Genomic DNA, 11681 nt, shown 5'->3' with positions numbered 1-11681 from the left:
ATGGTGTCCTTGGAAAACTCAGACCAGACGCCGGTGCCCAGTAGGATGTTAGGCTGACAAGGATATGCCAAGCCTCGCTTTCTGTTTGGGGAAGAGGACACTCAGGTCTAGAAAGATAGATGTTTTTTCCCCCCTGAGAGTAATTAGATTTGAATAGGGTCAGAACCAGAATTTAGCATGATGCTATGCGAAATAACTTATGAAATATGTTCTTTTCAGTATATGTGCTGCTGAAGCGAGCGCTAAAATACATTCTTTTTAAAATTCTATTAAATCCCAAACATTTGAGAATCTCTTAAGAGTGTTTTTTTTTCTTTAAATAGGAAAAAGAGCTTTTATTGACGATACACTAAAATATTAGATATCTGCAAACGCGTTTATTCGGATGCACTTGGATAAACAGATTTAATTGCTATGTGGGGTCACCGTGTACCCATGTTTGCAGTCTAAGTCTCTATTTCCCAATTTTCCTGGCTGACTCCAAAATATCATTATTCTTTGATCGAGGATGAATTCAGGTTTAAAAAAATTAATTATTTTTGGAGGCTGGGAATGACATGAAATGCAGGCAAATAAAACCATCAGGACAATAGTTTTAGGTGCTTCCCGTGAGCTGCTCTGGGTATGGGGTGGGGGTGGGAATTCCTACCCCATCCAAACACATGACACCGGCCGCTGGAGAGAGGAGATCAACAGCGGTTTATTAACCACACGGACTCACACCCTGGGGGAAGAGGCTATCGCGTACCGTGTGGGGAGCACACCATGTGCCGTGAAAATTACATCTGTGAGGGAGGGGAATCGCCAGGGCCGGCAGGGGAGGGCAGCTTTGTGGTGTGAAGAGAGTGAGGTAGCCCCTTCCTGCCCTGGAAGCCCGTGCTGGTGCGTTCGAATAGTTCCGTGGGCTGGCAGGGAACTCGACCCTACCAGTGACGTGTGAGCAGCAGTTGTGTCTGGTCCCATCAACGTCACTGGGGCAGAGTGGGGAGCAGGACTTGCAAAGAGGCCATCCGAGACTCCGGGTTTCACTAGGTGACTGAAGCACATACTTTAGAGCCTAACTGTTAGCCCTTCACAGCAACAGTAGAGATTTGGGGTAACCATACCCTCCCTACTGCTGACATATTTCTCCCTTGACAAATGCAGCTACGTTTTTAAAACATTTGAAGCCTCTTTCTTTGTATCTGTTCCTGATCCCAATTTTATGTCCTACAGGATGCTCCAAATTACTAGCTTTCATTAAATATTTTTAAGGGTCGGCCAGTTTAAATCACGAAATCAGCCAACCTAGACCTGTGGTTTCCTGTCCGGTTCTATGTATGTGCATGCTGGTTAAGCCGCATGGGGACCCAGCCACTCCATTACCGCCTTTAAAAAAACTCTCAAATCCCACAAGACAGTGGCATTGCTGTCAGCTGTACTAACCATATCTATCATCCCAGCCCTGTCACCAAAGGGGAATATTACACCATTGTTTCTGATGAGGGCGTGGAAACCCAAAGAAATTAATTAATGTGACCAAGGCCACATGGCTGGTGAGCGTTGGATCCAGGGCATTTCACATTATACTTGTAATTGCTAATATCGATTGTAGTGTAGTAATTGTTTACACCCCATCTCCCTCACTCAGAGCATGTTTCCTGGTGACAGAGATCATATCTCTTTGTATCTACTGCAGTAACTTCATGACTGGGGCAAACTAAATGTCTGATGTAGAGAATTTCTATTTTGCTGTAGTGAGAAATGGAACACGAAACCTTTTAAGGAGAGTGTGGGACGGCTGACTTACTGAATCGTGAAAAGGTGAAGCTAAGGGGACTTTGAGGACCTTAGAGGGTCCCTTTGCAGTGGCTAGGTGTCTTTTCTATCCCGTGCTTCTTATATATAAGTTCGAGGTTTGATAATGCTCAGTCATTCAGTCTCTCTTCATCCCAGACGTGTTGATCGGTGTGGACTGACTCAAGGCGTCAGATCAAAATAGAGCGTTGAATTTATCGATGTTAAGTTTGTCTTAGAGTTTGAAACGAGATCGCCAATGACCTTCCGTGAGCCGAGACTTTGGAACACACCTGTGGAGCGAAGCGGGTGCGTCGTCAGACACTCTGCCACAGCAGGGCAGAGTGCCACCTGCTTCAGAGCTTGGCCACCAGGAGAAGAGAGGGCAGTAGAAGCCAAATTCTAGGCAGCACTATTTTTGTGATCCAAGGGAGCAGGTACCACGCCGAGGGCTGATGCAGACGGGCTCACTAAACCCTCTTGAGGGCTGTTCAAAGAAATGGCTATCCTTATTTTCAGCGTACATCCTACTGGTCACATGAATTTGATGGCTAAAGTAAGGGAGGCTTGAGCCCTTCCTCACGGCCGCAACTTTAATGCTGGGAACAGGTAGGTGTTCACTGGGCATCGCCTGAGATGGGTTGAAGAATGAAGTTTTTAGCGGATAGTGCCCCTCTACAGACTATAGAGTCCAAGGTCAAGGCGAGGGCCCTCTGCCACGTTCTCTTACTTCTGCTTCCCGAGGCCTGAGCCCATGGAGACGCCAAAAGCTGCGCTGTCAAGGATCATCCACCAGAAAACATTTGTCAGATGGCTCTCCTTCCCTGACAATTTAATTGCAGTAAATTTTGGAAATTTCAGAAAGATTATTGGAGAGGTTCTAAATGCCTCACGGAAGAGCCGACAATAGCTTTCCCAAATGGCAGGAAAATGAGCGAGCAAGGTGGTCTTTCCACAGATGACATATTTGGAACTGCTTCCTCTCCACCCCCGACCCTTTGCATTTCAGCGTGAACGACAGACTTCAGCTTCGAAATTAGACATTAAAACACAGCCTGCGCTAGAGATGATGTGTCGCCAGTTCTCCCACTAGCAGGAACCTTCCTGTCTGGTTTTAACTGCTTACACTGTTCCGTCTTTGATGCTCACGGTTTCTTTCATTTCTGAGAGTTGTATTTTGCCCACGATAATGGGCCGTTTGCTGGGCTGTGTCAAGGAAGAAAAGTGACAAATGCAATTTCCCTTTTAGACCAGAGAGCAAAGGGAGATCATCAGAGCCAGAGTTACGAAATATTTTTCTGCATCAGAAAAAAAACTTCCCCGAGGAAAAGGCAAATGAAGACATACCCCTACCCATCCCCCGGAAGAAACAAAACGAGAGATGTTTTAAGCTCTCCCCAAATTAAGAATGTCAGCTCTCCTGGGGCATAAATCATGCTCTAAGTCTTGGGATTAAAAGGAGAAGTTTTAGAACTTCTAGGGACAGAAACTGGTGGAAATGTCAGTTTTCTTAAATGCAGTGCCCATCAGAGAGGATAGCTAGCTACCTGCTTCCCTCACATCTCACTAACGCCCTCCCCAGGTGACAGCTCTGTGCCCACACTGGGACTCTTCAGTCATGCAGACGGCCCTGAGTTCCAGGCACAGTCGCTTTCTCAGACCAGTGGGTGAATGACTGTTGTACCCCGAGTTTAATGCCAAGTTTCCTCAGGTTCTGGCAGCTCCCCATCTCAGCAAGCAGAGGTGGTTTTGACTCCTTTACTTCCTTTCCCGGGACAGAAATCGTCACCTGTGCTGATTCCCACTTAGGCCTCTCCTGTGTCATGTTAGTGATCTCTGTGTCTCTCATGTATTCCTGGGACACACATGGCCCCAAATGCAAACAGGTAGAATTTCATTATTAAAAATTTTAAAAAGTGCACAATGATTGGGGGAAGGAGACTGAGCTTTAGCCGGGCAATTACAGATGATGTGCTCTTTATATAAGGGACATAGGGGCTGTGCCCACCTGATTTGGCACACTGGGTCCAGCCGTTAAGTCCCATCTATTCCTATGAAAAATGAAAACTCTCATGATTTGGCCACATCGGGTCGCATTTGGGATTTTCCAAGGGCGTTCAGAATGAGGGGTTTGTTTTTAACACGAAGGTTGCCGTGTAATGACTTCAATAGTTGACCTCTCTCCCGAGAGGTGGACAAATAATCTACACATTTCAAGAGACTCTCATTTCTAGGACAGCGATTGTCCTCACCTGCTCCACACGTGGCCGGCGACTGGTGAAAGGAGCAAGGGAAATTCAATCCCAGCACTGAACACCAAGCCTCCGCTGGCTCTTGTCATCATTGATCAGTTTCCATGTTGAAATACATGTTTGGGGACCTCCGAGGACATCTACATATTGAAAAGCTATTTTAAAAAAACGTCCTAAGTTCTCGTTCCCATTTTAAGCACAAAATTGGGATGGATTTGGACAGCCAGGAAGTAGGTAGGTCAGAAAACAAAACGGTGGCGGCAGTGGTGACGGTGATCGTGAAGAGAGCCAGTGTGTTGCTGGAGGACAGGAAGTAGGCTGGCGAAGGCAGCTTTGTCATTTCGAGCACTTGGTGCTCGATTCTTATTTTTCCTGTGCAGTGAGAACTCTAAGCTCTGTGAGTTGGTGCGTTCTTGAGGGCAGCTATAAAGAGGGGAATGGGGTGAGTGCCAGGCCCCCTGATTCCAGGCCCAGCCTCTGGCCAGTATAGACGAGACACGCAACAGAGAAGTATTGCTTTCTTGAAGAATTTACTCACGAATTTCTCAGTTTCCGGGATTGACTATTTTCCCCGAATTCTACATTCTAGATAGTGAAGAAGGGGCTGCGGAAGGGGTCGGGACTGACTCTGTTGAAAACTCGCCACGTCCAGGAGCCATCCAGTAACTTCACACTTTCCATTGCTGCCTAGTCACGAAATAGCTATTGAGTGAATGAGCAACGTCACTCTTTTTCCTCGGGAAGGAGTCCCTGGACTCTTGAGTGCCCCACACATATTTGTTAAGTAGATGTCACGCTCTCTATCGGACTGAGGGAGACACTGAGCGCCAGAGAAGTTGAGCATCTTCACGGCAGTCATGGGCGGAGCCAGGACAGAGGCCTTTTGATGCCTAAGTGCAAAGCCTGTGCTCCTTACGCTACGTCACACCATTCTGGGCCTGCTAAGTTTATTCTTTTTTCTTTTTTAAAATGTGGATCACACAGTTCGACGAGACGCGTGAGTGAGTAGGGGTAGTGGGCGTGTGGCTACTACCTGCACGTCCATGTGAAAGAAGTGAGGCTCTCAGTGGTGGGGGCATCTCGTTATTACCCCACCACGTGCGAGGACGTGTTCGCCTTAACGATGACAGAGATTCTTCCAGACTTGCATGGATGGGAATGATTTACTTTTCTTCAGGGTATCCTTTTCTGTTCACTATTGAATTCAGTTTCTTTCCATATGCATCAATATCTATTATAAACGAGTAACATAAATATATATATATATGTTATTATGTGATTTTAATATATAATATATTATATATTATATTAAATTCACATAGTTGCTTTGAGAAAAATTGGCAACTGTGCGGGCAAGTAGGTATGACAATGCTTGGCACAGAGTAAGCGCGTGGAATATGCTGGCAACCCTGCTGTAGGGTGGTGGCTGGAGTCCCTGTTCCTGTGGTCTGACCCCGCGACACAGTCTGCCTCCGCCTGGGAGATCCAACTGAATCAGGAGCCTCGCTGCCGGGTTTGGTTAAGACGGCATTTTACAGACGACCGTGGTCACGTGGATGCAATTCTCTGCCTGCCAACCGCACTCTGTTCCTGCTCTTAGGTTTTACTGTTCATGTGCGTTTTATTGCCCTCGTTTGAACGGTGGTTTCCTCCTGGAGAAATTGGATGAAGTTGAGTCAGACCCATCTCAGATGTACACAGTATAGGGGAAGGGGACCCCAGGACAGGCTGACTTTTGTTAACCCTCCAGAGAGAAGGGGCATCGGATCCAAACAGATATGGATTGAATTCCAGCTTAGCCACCAGCTTACCATTTGCATTTGGACAAGTCACTTACCCTCTCTGAGCTCAGTTTTCTTGTGTATAAATGACACTTATTAATCCTCTCACCTTGAGCATCTGTTTCTTTATGCGTAAAAAGGGATACTCACAGCATCGACTGTGCCCGTTTCGTAGGCTGAATGTGAACAGTAAATGAATTAATGCATTTAAAGGACTTGGCGTAAAGGCTGGGACAAGAAATACTTAACGCATGTTAGTTACAATTATTCTTTCGTGTAGATATTTATTCCTCAAAGCCACCTGGAGACCAGGTGTCATTTAACATTTAGATGATAGTTTAAGAAATGGCTCAGAGATTTTAAGAAAGGAATAATAAATAGAGAGCATTCCAAGGACCTAGAAAAGTTAGGCTATTGAGGGTAATTTGATCTGTGGTCTACCTGCCACTTCAGTCTTGTGAGGCTCCAGAGAGCAGGGGTCCCGGGTATGTCCCTTCCTCCCCGGGGGTCATTCAGTGTCTACATCACCTTCAAATACCACTCGCCAAGAATCCATCCACCTCTAGCTCTGCAGATCCCCAGAAGTCTGTGTCTGAGAAGGAGGCCAAGCCTCTCTTTTGCTTTCCAGAATGAATTTGCTGGATTTGATGAAGGATTAGATTTGGGGGTTCAGGAAGGGGGGTAGACTCAAGGAGGATCTTTAAATTTCTGGTTTGAGCTGGGGTAGCTATTTGGTGGTTCCATTTAGTGGGATGAAGTCATCGGAGGAGCAGATTCAGTGGGTGGAGTTGGCCCCTGGGCCCGGGGGAGGGGCTGCCCACAGATGGCGGGAGGGGGAGGAGAAGGGGGGAAAGACTTTCCATCAAAAAGCCAGAAGGAGGAAACAGCAGATTCCAGCTGGTTCGTGGGGTTTGCGGCAGGAATGTAATGTGGCATGCACACTCTTATGAAGATAAAGGTGCTAGGATATGCTTATAGCTAAGAGTGGGGGGCAGGGTGAAGGAATATGATGCAGCGTTTGAGAAGGGAACATATTTGTCCTGATTGATGATTTTGGAGTCAAGTTCAGGTTGTAATCACGGGAGCGGAGAGTTTAAGCAGGGTAGAGGGGTCAACGGAGGTGAAGAGCTGGGAAGGCCAGGCTCCAGCGGGGTCTGGCACCGTGTGAGGTGATGGCAGCGGAGGGTTGGACACTCTGCCCCGGGTCCACATCTCCCGTGGGTCAGAGGGAGGCCGCGGCCGGCCAGCTGCCCTCCTCCACAGGGCGTGCGCCCTGTCTTCAATGCAGCAGTGTTCTCTGGTGGGGACCCAGTCCCTAGGGCTGGCCCACGTGCCACCTGCATCCCTAGGAGACGCATCCTCAGTGGCCACTGCTGTGTCTGCCTGGCCATCTCTAGCTCTGCTGTCCTGTTTGAAGTGTCACTAAAGACTGTCCTCGTAGCGTGTTTCCTGACCTCCTCACTTCAGGTCGCTCCACTTAACTGGGCCCTTTCAAAAGAAGGTGGGGACGCGACCTCAGAGCAGTTGCTTCGGCGCTGCTGGGGTTCTCAGATCAAAGAGGGGAGTTGGCAGCCTGAGTGTTGGGGTGAGGTTGCTGGAGAGGGCGAGTTGCCTTAAAGGACAGATGCGTCCTCCACAGGCTGGGGAAGCACGGGCCAGTGGCAGCGGCCCCGAAAGCGGCCTCAGAGGACACTGGGGGTCTCATGCTGGCCTTGCCCTTCTTGTCTAGGAGACAATGGGGTTAAAAAGTGTCATTTCATACCTTTAAAGGTTTAGAGAAGTGACATGACTTGTCCTGTGTTCCCTGACTCCACGTCCAGACATTGTCCCACCCACGGCTTCCTGCCTGTAGGAGCTGGGGTCACACTCAGTGTTTCTCCTTCGGGCCCATAATGAGGGCGAGTAAAAGGGAGTCAGTTTTCTAAGTGGTTCGATGACTTCCTGCTACGATAGCTCTTAAGTCTTAAATCTTAAGTCTTTTAAAATAGCTCGGCTATGGGTTTCCATGACGACGCCTCTTATCTGTTTTTCCTATCACTCCTTTTCTTGCCTTTGTTCTCCAAAAATTAAAGTTCTGTTTGTGGAAAACTCCCAGGTAACATTAAATTCAAAACTTCTGAAACATTCCTTTAAGTTGTCCTCATTGTGAATCCAATAATGCATAATACAGCTCTATGAAGGTTAACTTCACTCCATTCTAGGATAAGAAAAGCAAATAAAAAGCATGTCATAGGGATCGAAACTTCCATAGCGGTCTATAATGCGTAGTTAGTAGTAATAATAGACGAATAAGTATATGTATTTATAAATAGTCGTATGTTGCTGGTATGAGGTTTGTTAAAGAAATAATTATACTGAGGAATTCGGGGTTTAGTCCTGATTCTTCTACTAAACAGCTATATTTACATACATTTATCAATTCATCTTTACATCCCTGTGTCTAATATCATTCCTGACGTGTAGTTCACAATGAATAATATCCGTTCGGAACTTGGTTTTTAGTGTGTAAAATGGGAACGGTGAGAGCTGCAAAGTTTTTAAGAGATCGAAAAAAAACATGAACAAAAGTCTACTTCAGCTCCAAGGGATGTTTATTATTGCTCTGCTTAAAATATGTTATGTGATTAAAATTAAATAGGAAGAAGTAAAAATCTCATTGAAAACAAAAAGGTAGATTGTTTTCCGCCACTGGGACTGGAATACGGGGCACCAGGGCCCAGAGTTACTACTGCCTAATGAACAAGATCCATTGTAAAGGAAGCCTCAGCGTTGGCTGGCTGGCTCACAGGCGCTAAAATGATTATATTAGGCATATTACAAACCACTCGCTTGCATGGTGCATGATCCTTTTTATTAAAAAAAAAAAGCCTTGCAGGTGCCTTTTAGGGACAAGTGTCCTTGGCTTCTGGGAGGACCGCTGAGGGAGCGGGTTGGTGAGGTCGGTTGAGGTCAGGCGGCGATAGACCTTCGAATGCCCGGCTGAGGAGTCTGGCGGGATGGGGAAGGGGAGGGGAGTTAAAGGGAGGTTGCGAGCCCGGGCATTCCGGCCTGTTTGCTGTAACGTTACTGCGTGGAAACAGCCACGGTATTTTCCCCTCATATCGGCCTTCATTTCAAAATAGGCGGATGGCGTGAGAAGGGGGAGTGAGTGATCAGGTGCTCTGATGAGAATCTGCTGCAGGCTACACCCTAAGGCCTGGGGCGGGGCGAGTGGACACCAGGGCGAGAGGGACGTTGGAAGAAGATTGGGCAGGGACCGAGGATAATGTGCCTACTCTGTCCAGGGAAGTCAAGTCCTAAGAAGAGACGTCACACAGTAAGAGCTGCTTCAATGACACTGGTGTCTTCCCGAGGCACCTTGAGACGGTGCATGTTGGTGATTTAGAAACATTTGACTTCAAGGTCGCTCTGTAAATCCATCTGTCTTGCAGGATCCCAAGTGGCACTGGCAATAGGGTGGGCGCATCTAGCGGTGCATAGCTATGTGGGATGACAGGGTTCATGTGACATGGCCGTGTGGAGGGGAACCAGTGGGGTGCATCCACGTGGAGAGCAGGGGCACCTCCGCATTTGCACCTGGGACCGATACACCGTTAAGCTGCTAATGGACCAGGTGTCCCAGCCTGCTGAGAGTACACTTTCAATCTTTACAGGACATCGAGCTCAGAGGAACTCTTTCTTCTTGTCCAGATGAGCTCCACTGCCCGTTTGTGATAGTTCTTCACAAATAATTGCCTGGATTAAAAGCATATTTCGCAACATGGCAAAAGGCTCACAGAGAGTGTGAAAGAAAAAGTAGCATCCGTATCTCTTCGCCAATATAAAGCGTTTTGATGTCCATCTCTTTGAAAAATGAATCGATGCTTTATAAAAGGCTTTACCAACCTGTTCTGTTTTCTAAACACCGAAGCACAATATCTGTGTACCATGAGTTGTGATGAGTTATGTATCATCTACCTAATTAGGCATTCAGAATTACATTCTATTTATTTATTTATTTTTAATATTTTCATCATAGTAGGAACCTAATTTTGCTGCATAATCAGGATTCCACCAATCAGCAAGCATTTCCATGGCTTTTGGTCAATTGATTCTGCTGTTTTAAACCTTTTTTAGGTCACTTCAAGCCTTTTCTCTATACTTGGGGGAATAATATCTCCAATTTTGGAAAAAAATCTGTTACGTATACATTACTAAACCTATGCCCTCTCCGCCAACTACATATACTCTCGAAGTATACTTTATTAAATAGCTCTATCGAGGTGTAATTGGTATATGAGAAACCACATGTATTTATTTTTCATCTCTTAATTTATCTTTATTTTTATTTTTCAATTACAGTTAATATTCAGTATTATTTTATATACTTAATATATAGTCTTCTACATATGCATAAACTATATATTTTTATAGTTTCAGATGTACAGCATAGTGGTTAGACATTTATATAATTTACAAAGGGAACTCTCTCATTAGTCTAGTACCCACCTGGCACCATACCTAGTTATTATAATAGTATTGACCACATTCCTTATGCTGTACTATGTGTAAAGTACCGAACTTGATGTGTTTTTAGTATGTGTATACACCAACACCACCAAAATCGCGATCAAGAAAGTGAACATATCCATCACTTCCACGAGTTTCCATGTGCTTCTTTCTAATTCACATCTTCAAGTCTTACCCTCGGCTTCTGTCCCAAGACAATGATTGATCTGCTTTCTGTGACTACGCATTAATTTTATTTTCTTAAAATTTTATATAAATGGGATCGTATAGAATGCACTCTTTCGGGGGAAGAGTCTGGCTTCTTTGACTCAGCATAATTATTTTGAGATTCATACATGGTGTAGCATATACCAATAATCCATTTCCTTTTATCAATGAGTGGAATTCTGTTGTATGAATATACCACAGTTTATTTAACTATTCAGCTGGTGGTAGACATTTGGGTCATTTCCAGCTTTTTATTTTTTATTTTTTTACACCTACAGCACCTGGTCTTCCTAGGTGGTCTCCCATCCAAGCACTAACCAGGCCCGACCCTGCTTAGCTTCCGAGATCAGAGATCGGGCGTGTTCAGGGTGGCATGGCTGTAGATAGGTCATTTCCAGTTTTGACTCTTACAAATGAAACTGCTATGAACATTCATTTCAGCTGCAAAAACTGGATATAATGAAGGTCTTTGTAGGAATTTGTACAATCTACATCGTTATATCAATGGCTGACATGACACAGAGGCCTCTTTTCTCTGTGGCTGGGCAAAATGGGAAGCAGGTCGGTTGATGCCTATATGAATGCAATAGACACGCCTATAAATATAGTTTTACAGTTTTAAGGCATGAAAGCCGTTTCTCATTATATTAGATATATTGATTTGTGTCGTTATTAAAGTCAAATATTTCAAAATGTTTGATAAACACATATCTTTCCACCGTCGTAAACTCTCTACTCGTGTTCTTGCCCGTTTTTCCACTGAAGACTTGCTGTTGTTTTGTTTATCAATGCTGGGGCTTTTTGTATAATAAAGCTCATAACCCTTGGGAAATTATTTACTGAAAATACCAAACGTGTTGGCCTTTTAAATTTAGGTTATTTTATTTTATTTTTTTGTAGGAAACATTTTAACTGTTATAGATTTAAATCCCTCCATTTTGTTCTATTGTGATTTTTAAAATAAAATCTCTTCTAGAATATAAAAAGCCAAGGCTTTCCCCCAAGATTTGGTAAATTTTCAATTCTATTTTCCTTTTTGTCTTTCTTTGAGTGCTGTTTAAATTTTCACCCCTGATTGTTAAGGGATTTATTTTGACGCATGCGGGGAGGTGAGGACCAAGAATTATATTTCCTTTAAGTAGCTAATTACAGTACT

General features: G+C 45.0%; 1 pseudogene; it reads right to left on the bottom strand.

The window, feature by feature from the left end:
* Positions 1-10794: 10794 nt before the first annotated feature.
* LOC112480557 lies at positions 10795-10910 on the bottom strand (annotated as a pseudogene).
* Between the last annotated feature and the right edge of the window lie 771 nt (positions 10911-11681).

This window comes from Pteropus alecto, unplaced genomic scaffold, assembly GCF_000325575.1.
Source record: "Pteropus alecto unplaced genomic scaffold, ASM32557v1 scaffold105, whole genome shotgun sequence".
NCBI classification, from domain to species: Eukaryota; Metazoa; Chordata; class Mammalia; order Chiroptera; family Pteropodidae; genus Pteropus; species Pteropus alecto.
The sequence above is the reverse complement of the archived record's forward strand: the minus strand, read 5'-3'. Positions and strand labels throughout refer to the sequence as shown.